Here is a 20,115-nt window from a genome sequence, read left to right as displayed (position 1 = left end):
TGCGGCAGAAAATTTGCCGCAGCTCAAACTTGCAGCCGGATACTTACTGTAATCCTCCGCCCATGTGAGTGTACCCTGTACGTTCACATTGGGGGGGGGGGGGGAGAAACATCCAGCTGTTGCAAAACTACATCTCCCAGCATGTACGGTCTATCAGTGCATGCTGGGAGTTGTAGTTTTGCAACAGCTGGAGGCACACTGGTTGTGAAACACCGAGTTTGGTAACAAACTCCGTGTTTTGCAACCAGTGTGCCTTCAGCTGTTGCAAAAGCTACAACCCCCAGCATGTACGTACAGTGGAAGGGCATGCTGGGTCTTGTAGTTATGCAACAGCTGGAGGCATACTACTTTGGCTGGGGATGCTGGGGATTGTAGTTATGCAACAGCTGGAGACACACTGGTTTGCTACTTAACTCAGTGTGCCTTCAGCTGTTGCAAAACTACAACTCTTAGCAGTCACCGACAGACAACGGTCATGCTGGGAGTTGTAGTTATACAACCACAAGATGCACCACTTTCTATGGAAAAGTGTACCTTCAGCTGTTGTATAACTACAACTCCCAGCTTGCACAATCAGCTAAAAGCATGCTGGGAGTTGTAGTTATACAACAGCTGAAGGTACACTTTTCCATAGAAAAAATGTGCCTCCAGCTGTTGAAAAACCATAAGTCCCAGCATGCCCATAAGGGAATGCTGGGAGTTGTGGTGGTCTGCCTCCTCCTGTTGCATAACTACAGCTCCCAGCATGCCCTTTTTGCATGCTGGGAGCTGTTGCTAAGCAACAGCAGGAGGCTGTCACTCACCACCTACTGCTGCTGATCCACGCCGCGCAGGTCAGTCCCGCCGCCGTCGCTCCTGGGGCCCCGATCCCAACATTAACGCCGGGGATCGGGGTCCCCAGCACCCGGGGTGCACGTCCCGCACCCGCTCACGTCCTTCGGAAGAGGGGCGGAGCGGGTTGCGGGAGTGACACCCGCAGCAGGTGCCATGATTGGTCGGCCGGGAAACCGGCCGACGAATCAGGGCGATCGTGAGGTGGCACCAGTGCCACCTCACCCCTGCTGGCTATGGCTGTTCGGGGCCGTCTCTGATGGCCCCGATCAGCCAGTAATTCCGGGTCACTGGAGACCCGATTGACCCGGAATCGCCGCAGATCGCTGGACTGAATTGTCCAGCGATCTGCGCCATCGCCAACATGGGGGGGCATAATGACCCCCCTGGGCGATATGCCGCGATGCCTGCTGAACGATTTCAGCAGGCATCGGGCACTGGCTCCCCTCCGGCTAGCGGCGGGGGGCCGGGAATGGACAGGACGTACTCCTACGTCCTCTGTCCTTAAGGACTCGGAAACGGGGGCGTAGGAGTACGTCCATTGTCCTTAAGGGGTTAATGATATATTTTTTTTATAATTTGGACATTTCCGCACGCGGCAATACCACATATGTTGTATATTTTGATACTGTTTTTTTTTTTTGCAAAGTTATAGCCCCCATAGGGGGCTATAACACTGCACACACTGATCTTTAACATTGATCATTGTTAGCCCATAGCATAACATTGATCATTGATTCTGCCGCTTGACTGTTCATGCCTGAATCTCAGGCACTGAGCAGTCATTCGGCGATCAGACACGCAGGTGGAAGGTAGGCAATCTTCCCCATGTCCTCCAGCTGTTCGGGACAGTGATTTTGCCACAGTGGTCCCGAACAGCCCGCTGAGCTATCCGGGGGTAGTTTACTTTCCTTTAGACGTGGCGATCAACTTTGAACACTCGTCTAAAGGGTTAATAGTGATCAGTGGCGCGTGCTATTAGCCACAGGTCCCGGACGCTTTGATGTGGGCCCACGCCGTGGCCCCACGTTATAGAAAGGGAGTAGACTCAGTACAGGTACACCCTGGGTCCTTAAAGCGTACCCGTCAGATGCATCAAAAAAACATATCACTCAGTACCTAATCTGTACCATGTACATCTAATTTTTATGTGTCTAGCTCCTTTATTTTTGTATTACACTTTTAATTTAGCTCACTAGTATGAATTCTTCTCAAAGGGAGGGGGTGTGGCCTCACTGTGCAGGTCTCCGCCCCCTCCCTCAGTATGCTGTCTGCTCACATCTTCCCTAGCATTAGCAAAACTACAACTCCCAGCTTGTCCTCACTGGCAGTAGCAGGACACAAGCGGACAGTGGGAGGATTTTTCCTCCAGCTGTGAGCCCTGCGCTCACAGCTGTCAATCAAGGAAGTGTGTCCATGACATAGGTGATGATGCATGGACACAGCAGGACTAGTATATGTCCAAGCAGGCAGGGGGGGCAGTGTGACTGGCTTTTTCAGTATGAAATACCTATGAAATTCCTATTGGTTTGCATGCTTTACAACATATTAAAAGTTTTTGTATCTGACAGTGCCTATTTAAGAGGTTAAAGCGCAACTGTTATCATTTTTAAACCCCCAGACTACTACAATGTTGTTGCTGATGACCGTAAAGTGAATGTAGCCATACTTTTTTATTGCTGCTTTTCCTTCTTTTATAAGTTATAAAATCATCATTTTATCCAGCGGTCAGACACAGTCTGACAGGCGTGGCTTGGGGGGGGGGGGGGGGGGGTCGCAAAGCTGCCACCACGCCTATCCTCTCTTTCAGCGCTGGGACTGCTGTGTAGTGTTCCCTCCTGCCAGCGATAAAGGTATGGCTACATAACGGCAATAACGGTATGGCTACATAATGTGTGCCCCGCTGTGAATTGACAGAGCGAGTGAGCACTCGATCTGTCAATTCACGGTGGCGCGTGCACGTCAAGAGCCGGCAGGAAGAGGCCCATGTGCTGCGAATTGCTGTGTCTTACTACACAGTGGTCCCAGCGCTGAAAGAGAGGATAGGCGTGGCAGCGGCGGGGCTTTGCGAACCCACGCCACGCCTATCCAACACTGCCTGACTACTGGATAAAATGATTTTATAAGGACAGTTGGTGATAAAGGTTTGGCTACAGTCACTTTATGGTCATCAGCAACAACATTGTAGTAGTCTGGGGGGTTTAAAAAAAAAAAAGATGACAGTTGCGCTTTAAAGGAGTAGGGAGAAAAAATTACTGCCTATCCTGAGGATAAGGGATAAGTTTTAGATTGCGGGGGTCTGAGCGCTGGGCTCCCCTGCGATTTCCTGTATGGCGCCACGCCCCCTCCATATAGCTCTATGGGAGAGCCAAAGATAGCTGAATTGCTCTCCCATAGAGCTAAATGTTGCGCCCGAACCCCATGCAATCTAAACCTTATCGCCTATCTTTGTGAATAAGAGAGACTTTTTTTCTTCACGAGATTACTTCTTTAAGGACCAGGCCAATTTTCGTTGTTGCCCTTTCGTTTTTTCCTTCTCGCTCTTTAATAGCCAATACTCAATTTCATGAAAATTTTGTATTTTTCTAACTTTGAAGCTCTCTGCTTTTAAGGAAAATGAGCATGCCAAATAAATTATATATTGATTCACATATACAATATGTCTACTTTATGTTTGCATCATAAAGTTATACACCAAAGAGATAGCAGGCTAAACCTTTCAGTAACCACATGGGTGCTACCAATGCCATAGAACAACATATAGAAACCAATCAAGAAAAATTGCAAGGCAAAAAAAATGGTGCACACCAGATATATTGCAAATTCTATTTTATTAATGTCACATAAGAATAGCTTCACATAATTAAAACCACTTAAAAAAGAGGGGGCCCAAAACACACATTGACCACCCTAAGCCACGAAGAGGGACCCCAGAAACCAGGGAACTCCTCCAAGGGACACCGTCTAATCTCAATGATATAGAATATCAACTCTCTCAGAGCTCACAGCCCCTTTATCAAGAGAGAGGGTAAAAATACATCACACTATCATCATGAGAACGGGTGAGAATGAATTTTGAGCCATACTGGTTTCTGTTTCAGAGAAGCCTCTGAAACAGAAACCAGTATGGCTCAAAATTAATTCCTGACACATAAGCTAAAACAGCCCTTAGAGGTCTGTGCTCTTTCAGATGTTCCATTTTTTTTCGTGATCGGATCATCCGCTTCACTCCTCTATTGATGCACTGGACTCCGCTACCCAGAGCCCAGAGGAATCTGGATGCTGCGACCCCTCTCTAATTTCAAAGTGACTGCAGGTGTTCTGCTCTGAGCATAACACCGTAAGGTAAGGGACCACCCTGCTGGCCCATTTATCTAACTATTTATACACGAAGTTACCTTGTTTACTTGCACAAGGTGCACACCGTTCTTTCTTGTATCCTATGGGGAGAAATTGCATTACAAATTTTGGGGGTCTTTTTTCTCTATTTACCTCTTGTGAAAATGAAAAGTATGGAGCAACTCAAGCATGTTAGTGTAATTTTTTTTATTTTTTTACACTAACATGCTGGTGTAGCCCCCAACTAACTTTTCCTTTTTATAAGGGATAAAAGGAGAAGAAGCCCCACAAAATTTGTAACCCAATTTCTCCCGAGTACAGAAATACCCCATATGTGGCACTAAACTGTTGCCTTGAAATACAACTGGGCTCCAGAGTGAGAGAGTGCCATGCGCATTTGAGGCCTAAATTAGGGATTTGCAAAGGGGTGGACCTAGATGCAGGCATGGCGTTTGCCTCCTCCACCAAAAATACCCCACAGCAGTGTTTCCCAAACAGGGTGGCTCCAGCTGTTGAAAAACTGCTAGCATGTCTGGACAGTCAATGACTGTGCAAACCTCCAGCTGTTGCAAAACTACAACTCCCAGCATACACTGACAGACCGTGCATGCTGGGAGTTGTAGTTATGCAACAGCTGGAGGCACACTGGTTGGTAAACACTGAGTTAGGTAACAGAATATCTCAGTGTTTCCACAGCAGTGTGCCTTACCACCTGCTGCTGCTCTACTTACCAGCTGCTGCTTTCTCTGCCGCTGGTCTTGGGGCCCCGATTCTGGGGATCGGGGGCCCCTGCTGCTGGTGTACACTGCCGACACTCACTATCACCCTTCAGACTAGGGTTACATAGTTAGTATGGTTGAAAAAAGACATACGTCCTTCAAGTCCAACCAGGGCATTGAAGGGAAGGGTGTAAGGGGATAAGGGGAAGGGATGTAGTTTTATAATTCTGCATAAGCATTAATGTTATTTTGTTCCAGGAATGTATCTAACCCTGTTTTAAAGCTGTTAATTGTTCCTGAGGTAGACCGTTCCATAAATTCACAGTCCTCACGGTAAAGAAGGCGTGTCGTCCCTTTAGACTAAACCTTTTCTTCTCCAGACGGAGGGAGTGCCCCCACGTCCTTTAGGGGGGTTTAACCTGGGACAGTTTTTCTCCATATTTTTTGTATGGGCCATTAATATACTTATATACGTTTATCATATCCCCCCTTAAACGTCTCTTCTTAAGACTAAACAATTGTAACTCCTTTAATCGCTCCTCATAGCTAAGATGTTCCATGCCCCATATTAGTTTAGTCGCGCGTCTCTGCACCCTTTCCAACTTCGCAATGTCCCTTTTATGAACAGGCGACCAAAACTGAACAGCATATTCCAGGTGAGGCCGTACCAATGCTTTATAAAGGGGGAGTATTATGTCACTGTCCCTTGAGTCCATGCCTCTTTTGATACATGACAATATCCTGCCGGCTTTGGAAGCAGCAGCCTGACATTGCATGCTATTCTGTAGTCTGTGATCTACAAGTACACCCAGATCCTTCTCTACCAGTGACTCTGACAGTTTAATCCCCCCTAAGACATACGATGCATGCAGGTTATTAGTACCCAGATGCATAACTTTACATTTATCCACATTAAACCTCATTTGCCAAGTGGATGCCCAGACACTTAGTCTATCCAAGTCATCTTGTTACTTATGCACATCCTCTATAGACTGTACCGTGCTACAAAGCTTGGTGTCATCTGCAAAGATAGAAACAGAGCTGTTAATACCGTCCTCTATATCATTGATAAATAAATTAAACAGCGGGCCCAGTACTGAACCTTGGGGTACACCACTAATAACCAGGGACCAATCAGAGTACGAATCATTGACCACCACTCTCTGGGTACGATCCATGAGCCAGTGTTCAATCCAGTTACAAACTAAAATTTCCAAACCCAAAGACCTTAACTTACCTGTCAGACGTCTGTGAGGGACAGTATCAAACGCTTTGGCAAAATCCAGAAACACTATATCCACAGCCATTCCTCTGTCAAGGCTTCTACTCACCTCTTCATAAAAGCAAATTAGATTGGTTTGACAACTTCTATCCTTAGTAAAGTTGGAGCGGGGCACAGTGACACAGTGGCACGGCTGACAGATCAGGACGATCGAGAAGTCTCACCACGTCCTGCTGGTCAAGGATGGTTGGTGCTGTCTCGGACAGCACCAATCACCTTTTTTTTTTTTTTCCTGGGTCACAGGAGACCTGATTGACCCGTAAAATCCGTGATTCGCTGGTCAGAATTGTTTTAGGACATCCCCAGACATTTGCATGTGATGCCTACGGTGCGGTGAACGGAGACGATTCCCTCGGTCCTTAAGTCCCTTTACACACTTCGTCCTGGAGAGGTTAAAAAAAAAGTACATTAGAAAGAATTTTTTTATTTACCATAACGAGTAAAAAAAAATTAGCAAAAATTAGTTTTAATGATGGTGCCCATTTAAACCTTTATTATATATAATTTAATATTTTAACCACAGTGTCCTTAGGGGACTTTTAGGAACAATCATTTGATTCCTCATATAGATCAATGAAGTTTCATAGAACTCCATTGATCTGTGCTCATTTGGTTGAGCATGCTCCAGGTAGGCTCAATAAAATGCAGATCAACGGACAGCACAGGAGAGCTAAGCCCTGTCTACTGCGGTTTCCATATGTGTTGTTTTGTTTGCAAAATGGGAAAAGGAGGTGATTTATTTTTATTGGTGAAGGGGCTTATTTGTATTTTTAAAAACTTTTTACTACTTTTTTGTTTTTTTACAGCAGGAGACTATAGCAATCTTTTGATGTTTTTACTGTTCAGTGCTATGTATTGTCATAGCACTGATCATTAAAATCTGCGATATACTTGTATAGTTTGCCAGACAGCAGACCATACAAGAGGATTGCTGGAGCGGCTGTGGAGCATGCAAGCGTAGCTCTGGCCACAATCTCGCTGCGGGTGGTCCCATGAGTCTCACTTAGACCACAGCTGATTTTAATGGAGGGATCAGTATTGATCACTGCATCTAAAGGGTTAATGGCAGACATCAGTGGGATCGCTGATGTCTGCCATTAGCGGTAAGCAGTGACGTCTGTGGCCTCTGCCTTGCCACAAACTGTACAGAGCAGGATAGGTTTGCTGTGGTGATTTGCTCCTGTTCTGCAGATTTCTGGACATGGACAGAGGTGTCAGCAGAGAGCACTGTGGTTAGACTGGAAAGAACTACGCAACTTCCTTTTGGAGCATACAGCAGCTGATAAGTCATGAAAGGATTAAAGAGTACCTGTCATCAACCCAACTAACTCAGATTATATTGCTAACTACTCCTAACACCCCTTCGGACCTTAAAGATTTTTTCCAAGCTTTGAGCTGCGAGCTCCCGGCAGGAGAAAGTGGGCGTTCCCCAGCAGGTACGAAGCTACTGAAGCCTGCGAGAGCTGTGCCTCGCCATGCCCCACATGCACTTCCTGAGTTTGGTCTCCTGCCAGGCTGGGAGGAGACCAAAATAACAGTTTGACTTGCGTATTGAACAGAACAGTCACCTTATGGTTGTTTTTTCAATCACATTAACCTCTTAAGGACCCAGGGCGTATGGATACGCCCTCACACCCTGGGCCTTGAGGACCCAGGGCGTATCCATACGCCCTGGCGTTTTCCGGTCCCTGCCACGCGCCGGGCAGAGATCGGAACCGGATGCCTGCTGAAATGCTTCAGCAGGCATCCAGGGCAAACGCCGAGCGGGGCCATGTAGGCCCCCATGTCGGCGATCGCCGCAAATCGCAAGGGAAATCGCCCTTGCGATCTGCGGCGATACCGGGCTGATCGGGTCTCTGGGACCCGACTGCCCGGTAATTTTGCATGATCCCGGCTGTCACAGACAGCCAGGACCATGCTTAAGTATAGGAGCGAGGTGGCAAGCCGGCCACCTCCTCCTATCCCCTGCGATCCGTCTGTTAGTTAACTGACCAATCGCAGGGGGGAGGAGGTTACTTCCTCCCGCCCTGCCCGGCCCCTGGAAGTCCGGGGGGAAAACCGGAGGACGCGACGGGGGAGTGCTGGGGCCCGTCCCCGGTACTTACCTCGTCCCTGAAGACCCGGATCCCGGCGATGAAGACGGCGGCGACAGGTGAGTGGATCTTCAGCTGCGGTCGGGCCCTTTACAGCAATGCACGTCGCCGTAAAGCGACATGCATTGCTGTAATGGGACCCTGTATACTACAACTCCCAGCATGCCCAGACAGCCCTTGGCGTCTGGGCATGCTGGGAGTTGCAGTTTTGCAACATCTGGAGGTCCACAGTTTGGAGACCACTGTGCCCTTCCAGATGTTGCAAAACTACACATCCTCAGCATGCCCTTACTGTCCAGGCATGCTGGGAGTTGTAGTTCTGTAACATCTGGTCCTTCAGATGTTGCAGAACTACAACTCCCAGCATGCCTGGACAGTAAGGGCATACTGGGAGTTGTAGTTTTGCAATATCTGGAAGGGCACAGATTGGGAACCACTGTATTAGTGGTCTGCAAACTGTAGTCCTCCAGGTCCCTCATAGACGTCTGACAGGTAAGTTAAGGTCTTTGGGTTTGGAAATTTTAGTTTGTAACTGGATTGAACACTGGCTCATGGATCGTACCCAGAGAGTGGTGGTCAATGATTCGTACTCTGATTGGTCCCCGGTTATTAGTGGTGTACCACAAGGTTCTGTACTGGGCCCGCTGTTGTTTAATTTATTTATCAATGATATAGAGGATGGTATTAACAGCTCTGTTTCTATCTTTGCAGATGACACCAAGCTTTGTAGCACGGTACAGTCTATAGAGGATGTGCATAAGTTACAAGATGACTTGGATAGACTAAGTGTCTGGGCATCCACTTGGCAAATGAGGTTCAATGTGGATAAATGTAAAGTTATGCATCTGGGTACTAATAACCTGCATGCATCGTATGTCTTAGGGGGGATTAAACTAGCAGAGTCACTGGTAGAGAAGGATCTGGGTGTACTTGTAGATCACAGACTACAGAATAGCATGCAATGTCAGGCTGCTGCTTCCAAAGCCGGCAGGATATTGTCATGTATAAAAAGAGGCATGGACTCAAGGGACAGGGACATAATACTCCCCCTTTATAAAGCATTGGTACGGCCCCACCTGGAATATGCTGTTCAGTTTTGGTCGCCTGTCCATAAAAGGGACACTGCGGAGTTGGAAAGGGTGCAGAGACGCGCGACTAAACTAATATGGGGCATGGAACATCTTAGCTATGAGGAGCGATTAAAGGAGTTACAATTGTTTAGTCTTGAGAAGAGACGTTTAAGGGGGGATATGATAAACGTATATAAGTATATTAATGGCCCATACAAAAAATATGGAGAAAAACTGTTCCAGGTTAAACCCCCCCCCCAAAGGACGAGGGGGCACTCCCTCCGTCTAGAGAAGAAAAAGTTTAGTTTCAAGGGGCGACACGCCTTCTTTACCGTGAGGACTGTGAATTTATGAAACGGTCTACCTCAGGAACTGGTCACAGCAGGAACAATTAACAGCTTTAAAACAGGATTAGATACATTCATGGAACAAAATAACATTAATGCTTATGAAGAAATATAAAATCCCATCCCTTCCCCAATATCGCGCCACACCCCTACCCCTTAATTCCCTGGTTGAACTTGATGGACATATGTCTTTTTTCGGCCGTACTAACTATGTAACTATGTAGGTGTTGCAAAACTACAACTCCAAGATGTTGCCGAACTACTACTTCCAGCATGCCTGAGAATGTTTGGGAGTTTTGGTTTTGCAACAACTGGAGGCACACTGGTTGGGAAACATTGTCTGTTTCCTAACTCAGTGTTTCCCAACCCGTGTGCCTCCAGCTGTTGCAAAACTATAACTACCAGCATGCACAGTCTGCTGGGAGTTGTAGTTTTGCAACAGCTGGAGGTCGTCGTCGTCCCCCCTGTAAGCCCCTGTACATTCACATGGGCAGGGGCTTACAGTGAGTATCAGGCTGCAAGTTGCAGCAAATTTTGCGCGGCAGCTCAAACTCGCAGCGGGAAACTCGCTGTAACCCCCCGCCCATGTGACTGTACCCTAAAAACACTACACTAACACAAAATAAAATAAAAAGTAAAAAACACTACATATACACATACCCCTACACAGCCCCCCTCCCCAATAAAAATGAAAAACATCTGGTACGCCACTGTTTCCAAAATGGAGCCTCCAGCTGTTGCAAAACAACAACTCCCAGTATTGCTGGACAGCCGTTGACTGTCCAAGCATGCTGGGAGTTTTGCAACAGCTGGAGGCACCCTGTTTGGGAATCACTGGCGTAGAATACCCCTATGTCCACCCCTATGCAAATCCCTAATTCAGGGCTCAAATGCGCATGGCGCTCTCACTTTGGAGCCCTGTCGTATTTCAAGGCAACAGTTTAGGGCCACATATGGGGTATCGCCGTACTCGGGAGAAATTGCCTAACAAATTTTGGGGGGCTTTTTCTCCTTTCACCCCTTATGAAAAGGTGAAGTTGGGGTCTACACCAGCATGTTAGTGTAAAAATTTGTAATGCATTTTCTCCCGACTACGGAGATACCCCATATGTGGGCGCAAAGTGCTCTGGGGGCGCACAACAAGGCCCAGAAGGGAGAGTGCACCATGTACATTTGAGGTGATTTGCACAGGGGTGGCTGATTGTTACAGCGGTTTTGACAAACGCAAAATAAACAAAACCCCACGTGTGACCCCATTTCGGAAACTACATCCCTCACGGAATGTAATGAGGGGTGCAGTGAGAATTTACACCCCACTGGTGTCTGACAGATCTTTGGAACAGTGGGCTGTGCAAATTAAAAATTTCGTACAGCCCACTGTTCCAAAGATCTGACAGACACCAGTGGGGGTAAATGCTCACTGTACCCCTTGTTATGTTCCTCAAGGGGTCTAGTTTCCTAAATGGTATGCCATGTGGGGGTTATTTTGCTGTCCTGGCACCATAGGGGCTTCCTAAATGCGACATGCCCCCCGAGCAAAATTTGCTCTCAAAAAGCCAAATATGACTCCTTCTCTTCTGAGCATTGTAGTTCGCCCATAGTGCACTTCAGGTCAACTTATGGGGTACCTCCATACTCAGAAGAGAAGGGGTTACAAATATTGGGGGTATTTCCTGCTATTAACCCTTGGAAAAATGTGAAATTTGGGGGGAAACGCACAGTTTAGTGAAATTTTTTTTTTTTTTACGTATGCAAAAGTCGTGAAACACCTGTGGGGTATTAAGGCTCACTTAATTCCTTGTTACGTTCCTCAAGGGGTCTTGTTTCCAAAATGGTATGGCATGTGTTTTTTTTTTTTTTTGCTGTTCTGGCACCATAGGGGCTTCCTAAATGCAACATGCCCCCCAAAAACCGTTTCAGAAAAACGTACTCTCCAAAATCCCCTTGTCGCTCCTTCGCTTCTGAGCCCTCTACTGCGCCCGCCGAACACTTAACATAGACATATGAGGTATCTGCTTACTCGAGAGAAATTGGGCTACAAATATAAGTATACATTTTCTCCTTTCACCCTTGTAAAAATTCAAAAATTGGGTCTACAAGAACATGCGAGTGTAAAAAATGAAGATTGTGAATTTTCGCCTTTACTTTCCTGCTATTCCTGTGAAACACCTAAAGGGTTAAAAGGCTGACCGAATATCATTTTGAATACTTTGGGGGGTGCAGTTTTTATAATGGGGTCATTTGTGGGGTATTTCTAAGATGAAGACCCTTCAAATCCACTTCAAACCTGAACTGGTCCCTGAAAAATAGTGAGTTTGGAAATTTTGTGAAAAATTGGAAAATTGCTGCTGAACTTTTGAAGCCCTCTGGTGTCTTCCAAAATTAAAAACTTGTCAATTTTATGATGCAAACATAAAGTAGACATATTGTATATGTGAATTAAAAAAAAATATATTTTGAATATCCATTTTCCTTACAAGCAGAGAGCTTCAAAGTTAGAAAAATGCTAAATTTTCAAATTTTTCATAACCTTTTGGGATTTTTCACCAAGAAAGGATGCAAGTTACCAAAAATTTTTACCACTATGTTAAAGTAGAGTATGTCATGAAAAAACAATCTCAGAATCAGAATGATAACTAAAAGCATTCCAGAGTTATTAATGTTTAACCCGACCACGGACGAGTATAGACGTCCAGGTTGGCGGCCGTTCCCGCACCTGGACGTCTATACTCGTCCATTATTCCAGTGCACCCACGAGATCGCGGCAGGGACTCGGCTGTATCACACAGACCGGACCCTGCTGCACTGCCGAGACCGAAGTAAACTTCGGTCCCAGCTGTTTTATCCCTTACAGCCGCGGTCGGAAGTGACCGCGGGCTGTAAGTGTTATGAGAGAGGGAGGGAGCTCCCTCTGTCTCGTCTCCTCTGCAGCACTCCGCATCGCGATCGCGGGGTTCTGTGTGTGGCCGCGGCTGGCCGGGACCTGCCGCACTACCGGGAGTGAAGTTCACTTCACTCCCGACAGTTTAACCCTTACAGCCGCGGTCAGAAGTGACCGCGCACTGTAAGGAGTTCTGACAGAGGGAGGGGGCTCCCTCTGTCTCTCCTGCAGCACCCCGGAGCATCGCGGGGTGCTGCTGCATACCTGGGCAGCCGGGGGTCCTACAAAGTGAAAACTGGCAGGCAGTCCTAGTGAAAACTGGCAGGCAGCATATAACTGTAATGCTTTGGAATACTAATTATTCCAAAGCATTAAAAAGTGTAAAAATAAATAAATAAAATGTGTAAAAATAAATAAAAATGTAATAAAAGTGTAAAAAAAAAAAAAAAATATATACATTAAAAATACATTTATTAAATGAATCTAATAAAAAAAAAATGCATAATGTGTAGGATTGCATAGGCGGACATCCGCAGCGTGTAATATGCTGCGGATGTCCACCATGTGATCCTACACATTATGCAGCAGTCACGGTAATGAGCTCCCTGCTGTGGCTGGGTAGCTTTGTGTGTTTACTCATAGCGGCGGATTTCCCGCCAGCAGTCATGAGCGGACACACTGAGCTACCCAGCCGCAGCAGTGATGGATATATTCGCCATGAGCGGGTGCTTATTCCCACAACATGGCGGATATATCCATCAGGAGCCTTAACTGTCACAGACAGACACATTATACTGCCAGCCGACCAAGGACCAATCAGAGAGGTCCCTGGTCCAGCCAATAACTTGTGGGGTGCGGTATATAAATGGGGTCACTTGTGGGGGTACTGTTCTGCCCTGAAAGCCAAATGGCGCTCCTCTCCTTCTGAGTCCTACCAAGCGGCCAAGGAACCAAATATGGCCAAAGCGGGGGTATTTCCGAACATGGGACAAGCAGCTAAATAAAATATAGGGTGCATTTCTTTCAATATCAGATGTGATGTACAAAAAATGTGCCCCCCAAATGATGCATTTGTGAAAAATTTCAAATTTCAAATTTTTAACACTGACTTTGTAATAATTCCTGCCAAAAAACTATGGTGTTAAAATGCTCACTGTACCCCCTAGCGAATACCTTGAGGGGTCTAGTTTTTAAAATAGGGTCATTTGGGGGGGTGTTCATATGTTCTACTACCTTTTCATTTCTGCAAACCTTGCATAGCACATAAAAAAATATGTACTTTTCAACTTTTCTGAATTTTCTAAATTTCAAGTTAAATTGTTAGGCTTCGAACTAATTTAAAATGTTAATTAAAAACAAAACAATTACGTCAAAATAAAGTAGACATCTGAAAGTATAAGTTTCATAAACTATTTGGTCAGAAAGTATAAATATATGCAACCTATCAGTGTTAAAATAACAAAAATCTAATTTTTTTGTAAAAATTTCATGATTTTTTTACATTGTAAAAAAAAAAAAAAATTCAAATGATATCGGCTTACTTTTACTATGTACATGAAGGACAACTTGTGACAAAAAACAATGTTAGAATTATCGTGATTGGCAAAACTTTACCAGAGTTATTCTCTAATAAAGACAGACATCCCCGTTTTGAAAAAACAGGCCTGGTCTTTCAGGGGCGTACAGGTTTATTTGTATTGGTCCTTAAGGGGTTAAAGTGACAGTGGTCAGATGTTCAAAAAATGGCCGGGTCCTAAGGTGTAAAATGGCTGGGTCCTTAAGAGGTTAAATACATATAAAGGTTGAGAATTTTAACAGAAAGTGAATAGCAAAGTGTCTTATAATACATAAGAAACAATATATTAAAAGTTTAGTTTGGTCACAGGTATATATTTCTGGCGTTGTCTTGACACAATGTACTGTTTTTAATTTCTATGCTGGGAATTGTTTCCCTGTTCTCACTACTTTTTATAATGCTCTTTACATGCCATGCTTTCTGTGCATATTTAGCATATATGTTCCTTAAGCATATGGCAAACATATTCGTAGACCCCTATTAGCTGGCAAGGGCTAAAAGAACGTCATTTTGCCCTCTGTTCAGCTGGTTTACATCTGGGTTTATGTTTATTTGTTGTATGAAGTGGTGCAAGTTTCTGTTCTGTTTCATTGATCCATATACAGCAATAAAATATGCCATGCAGTACTTTTTTTTTGTTATTCTGTGGCAGTCTATGTATGACTGGAGTCCCTTAGTGGCATTCGTCATAGGTGTCTGGTGAGAGTATATTTCAGGGAATTCCTCTGACTTACTGATCTGACATACACTGCAAAATGCAGTATGAAAGAGCATAAATGAAGTCTTTTAGGGGCACTACTCTTTAAAACTAGGAGGAAGCTTGTCAGCGTAAATCTACTGTATGAGAAAGTCATTACTGATTTAGAACTAACATCTGCATTTTTAAAAGAAAAAAAAAAGAATTTTCTTAAAAACTCCACTACTTGTTAATAATGCTGTTGGGCACCCATGACCCTATCATCCTAAAGATTTGTTGTTCTCTCATGTATTAATTTTGTGACTGTCTGATAGCGCCCTCCTTTCAGGAAAAAACTGAAGGGGCTGGAGAACTGGAATGCATCATAGAGGTGACATTATGGCCTGGAATTCAAATATAAGGCTATGTACACAACGGAATTTAGATGGAGAATTCTGCACAGACATTCCGGTGTAGCAGAATCCTATTGCTATCAATGGGATTTCACTGCACAATGCACACTATGATATTTTAGCGGCAGTGCTTTCACTTTTGAAATTCCACCACCAGAAAGATGATCTTGCTCATACTTTCAGAGGAATCCATGCAGAGTACACTGTGGTCTACGGGAACGGCAGTGTCCATGTGGTCCTAGCGCTGACCATATTCAGTATCTCTGGCTGGAATAATATGAACACAGCCTTCCTAGTTAACTTAACCCCTTAATGACCACGGATGAAAATGTACATCCTGGTGTGGCGGTACTTAGTGTACCAGGATGTACATTTACATCCTGTGAATGACCGCGAGCATCTGAGCGGTGCTCGCGTAATACACGGCAGGTTACGGCTGCTAGTAGCAGTCAGGGACCCGCTGGTAATGGCCGACATGCGTGATCGCGCGGATGTTCGCCATTAACCCCTCAGATGCCGTGATCAGTACAGTGCATGTTAAAATAGATGATCTGATCGCCCAGATCTGATCCAATCATCTGTTATGGCGGACGGAGGTCCCCTCACCTGCCCCCGTCTGTCTCCCAGTGTCTCCTGCTCTGGTCTGAGATCGAGCAGACCAGAGCAGAAGTTAGCCGATAATACTGATCAGTGCTCTGCCCTATGCAAAGCGCTGAACAGTATTAGCAATCGATTGATTGATATAGATAGTCCCCTATGGGGACATAAAGTGTATAAAAAAATTTTTGAAAATGTATAAAAATAGTGTTAAAAAAAAAAAAAAAGTGAAAAATCCCCTCCCCCAATAAAAATGAAAATTGTCAGTTTTTCCCATTTTACCTCCAAAAAGCGTAAACTCTTAGTTATTTTATTTTATATATAAACCTATTTGGTATTGCCCTGTGCGTAAATGTCTGAACTATCAAAATATAATGTTCATGATCCCGTACGGTGAACATTGAAAACGTAAAAAGTAAAAAAAAATGCAGCTTTTTTTTTTTGTTACATTTTATTCCAATTTTTTTTTTTAAATGATCTAAAAGTTTTATATATGCAGATGTGGTACCGAAAAAGTACAGATGATGGCACAAAGAATTACTCCTCATACTGCCCTATATACGCAAAAATGAAAAAGTTATAGGTGGTCAAAATAGGGCGATTTTAGATTACTGATTTTGTGCAAAAAAAATGTTTAGATTTTTTTTTTTAAGTGGTACAAAAAAATTAAGTATCTAGCCATGGGTATCATTTTAATCGTATTGACACATGTCGTTTTTACCATAAAGTGTACAATGTGAAAACAAAACCCTCCAAAATTTGCAAAATTGTGGTTTTCATTTTTTATTTTCTCCCCCATAAATTTTTTTTTTTTTTTTTTTTTTTGGGGGGGGGGGTTGCCATACATGTTATGATAAAATGAGAAGATTCATTACAAAGTACAATTGGTAATGCAAAAAACAAGATCTTATATGGGTCTGTAGATGGAAATATAAAGTCGAGTAGGAAAAAAAAAAAAAAGCAAAAATTTAAATTGGCCTGGTCCTTAACCTCTTCAGGACATAGGGCGTATGGATACGCCCTGCATCCCGAGTCCTTAAGGACCGAGGGCGTATCCATACGCCCGTGGGAATTCCGTCCCCCACCGCTAGCCGGTTGGGGACCGGAGCCGGATGCCTGCTGAAATCGTTCAGCAGGCATCCCGGCATATCGCCCAGGGGGGTCATTATGTCCCCCCATGTCGGCGATCGCTGGACAATTCAGTCCAGCGATCTGCGGCGATTCCGGGTCAATCGGGTCTCCAGTGACCCGGAATTACTGGCTGTTCGGGGCCGTCTCTGACGGCCCCGAACAGCCAGAGCATGCAGGGGTGAGGTGGCACTGGTGCCACCTCACGATCGCCCTGATTCGTCGGCCGGATTACCGGCCGACCAATCAGGGCGCCTGCTGCGGGTGTCACTCCCGCACCCGCTCCGCCCCTCTTCTGGAGGACGTGAGCGTGTGCGGGACGTGCACCCCGGGTGCTGGGGACCCCCGATCCCCGGCGCCCCTGTTGGGATCGGGGCTCCAGGAGCAGCTGCGGCGGCGAGGGACAGTCCTGCAGTGTGGATCGTTGTAGGTGAGTGACAGCCTCCTGCTGTTGCTTAGCAACAGCTCCCAGCATGCAAAAAGGGCATGCTGGGAGCTGTAGTTATGCAACAGCAGGAGGCAGACCACCACAACTCCCAGCATGCCCTTATGGGCATGCTGGGACTTGTAGTTTTGCAACAGCTGGAGGCACATTCTTTCTATGGAAAAGTGTACCTTCAGCTGTTGTGTAACTACAACTCCCAGCTTGCACAATCAGCTAAAGTGCATGCTGGGAGTTGTAGTGGTGCATCTGGTGGTTGCATAACTACAACTCCCAGCATGCCCGTTGGCTGTCGGTGGACTGCTGAGAGTTGTAGTTTTGCAACAGCTGAAGGCACACTGGTTGTGAAACTCAGTTTTTTTTTTACCTAACTCAGTGTTTCACGACCGGTGTGCCTCCAGCTGTTGCAAACTAAAACTCTCAGCAGTCACCGTACACCATGCACCGTACATGCTGGGAGTTGTAGTTTTGCAACAGCTGGAGGCACACTGGTTGTGAAACACTGAGTTAGGTCACAAACTCAGTGATACATAACCAGTGTGCCTACAGCTGTTGCAAAACTACAACTCTCAGCAGTCACCGACAGCCAACGGGCATGCTGGGAGTTGTAGTTATGCAACAGCTGGATGTCCCCCCCCCCCCCCCCCCCCCCAATGTGAACGTACAGGGTACACTCACATGGGCGGAGGATTACAGTAAGTATCTGGCTGCAAATTTGAGCTGCCACAAACTTTCTGCTGCAGCTCAAATTGCCAGCGAGAAACTACTGTGAACCCCCCGCCCGTGCGACTGTACCCTAAAAACACTACACTACACTACCACAAAAAATAAAATAAAAAGTAAAAAACACTACATATACACATACCCCTACACAGCCCCCCCTCCCCTCCCCAATAAAAATGAAAAACGCCTGGTACGCCACTGTTTCCAGAACGGAGCCTCCAGCTGTTGCAAAACTCCCAGTATTGTCGGACAGCCGTTGACTGTCCAGGCATGCTGGGAGTTTTGCAACAGCTGGAGGCACCCTGTTAGGGGTATTCTACGCCAGTGATTCCCAATGTCCACCCCTATGCAATCCCTAATTTAGGCCTCAAATGCGCATGGCGCTCTCACTTTGGAGCCCTGTCGTATTTCAAGGCAACAGTTTAGGGTCACATATGGGGTATCGCCGTACTCGGGAGAAATTGTGTTACAAATTTTGGGGGGTATTTTCTGCTTTTACCCTTTTTAAAAATGTAAAATTTTTGGGAAAACAAGCATTTTAGGTAAAAAAAATATATATTTTTTTTACATATGCAAAAGTCGTGAAACACCTGTGGGGTATAAAGGTTCACTTAACCCCTTGTTACGTTCCCCGAGGGGTCTAGTTTCCAAAATGGTATGCCATGTGGTTTTTTTTTTGCTATCCTGGCACCATAGGGGCTTCCTAAATGCGGCATGCCCCCAGAGAAAAATTTGCGTTCAAAAAGCCAAATGTGACTCCTTCCCTTCCGAGACGTGTAGTGCGCCAGCAGAGCACTTTTTCACCCCCATATGGGGTGTTTTCTGAATCGGGAGAAATTGGGCTTCAAATTTTTAGGGGTATTTTCTGCTATTAGCCTTTTTAAAAATAAAAATTTTTTGGGAAAACAAGCATTTTAGGTAAAAATTTTTTTTTTTTTTTTACATTTGCAAAAGTCGTGAAACACCTGTGGGGTATTAAGGTTCACTTTATCCCATGTTACATTCCCCGAGGGGTCTAGTTTCCAAAATGGTATGCCATGTGTTTTTTTTTTTTTTTTTGCTGTTCTGGCACCATAAGGGCTTCCTAAAGGTAACATGCCCCCCAAAAACCATTTCAGAAAAACGTACTCTCCAAAATCCCCTTGTCGCTCCTTCCCTTCTGAGCCCTCTACTGCGCCCGCCGAACACTTTACATAGACATATGAGGTATGTGCTTACTCGTGAGAAATTGGGCTACAAATACAAGTAAAAATTTTGTCCTTTTACCCCTTGTAAAAATTCAAAAATTGGGTCTACAAGAACATGTGAGTGTAAAAAATGAAGATTGTGAATTTTCTCCTTCACTTTGCTGCTATTCGTGTGAAACACCTAAAGGGTTAAAACGCTGACTGAATGTCATTTTGAATACTTTGGGGGCTGTAGTTTTTATAATGGGTCATTTATGGGGTATTTCTAATATGAAGACCCTTCAAATCCACTTGAAACCTGAACTGGTCCCTGAAAAATACTGAGTTTGAAAATTTTGTGAAAAACGTTTAAGCCCTCTGGTGTCTTCCAAAAGTAAAAACACGTCAATTTTATGATGCAAACATAAAGTAGACATATTGTATATGTGAACCAAAAAAAAATGTATTTGTAATATCCATTTTCCTTACAAGCAGAGAGCTTCAAAGTTAGAAAAATGCTAAATTTTCAAATTTTTCATCAAATTTACGGATTTTTCACCAAGAAAGGATGCAAGTATCGTCAAAAATTTACCACTATGTTAAAGTAGAATATGTCACGAAAAAACAATCTCGGAATCAGAATGATAACTAAAAGCATTCCAGAGTTATTAATGTTTAAAGTGACAGTGGTCAGATGTGCAAAAAACGCTCCGGTCCTAAGACCAAAATGGGCTCCGTCCTGAAGGGGTTAAAGGGGTACAGCTTATTCTGAAGATTTATCTGAAATGATAGTGTTTTTAGTGTTAGATTACCTTCCCCTGTCTCCACAAGC

General features: G+C 44.9%; 1 protein-coding gene across 1 annotated transcript in view; it reads left to right on the top strand.

Moving 5' to 3' along the window:
* FIGNL1 (fidgetin like 1) overlaps positions 1–20,115 on the top strand; it is a gene marked incomplete in the record, with an annotated part of 97,284 nt that overhangs the window by 12,276 nt on the left and 64,893 nt on the right.

This window comes from Hyla sarda, chromosome 5 (genome assembly GCF_029499605.1).
Source record: "Hyla sarda isolate aHylSar1 chromosome 5, aHylSar1.hap1, whole genome shotgun sequence".
NCBI classification, from domain to species: Eukaryota; Metazoa; Chordata; class Amphibia; order Anura; family Hylidae; genus Hyla; species Hyla sarda.
Note: the sequence above shows the minus strand (reverse complement) of the source record. Positions and strands in the feature narration are given on the sequence as shown.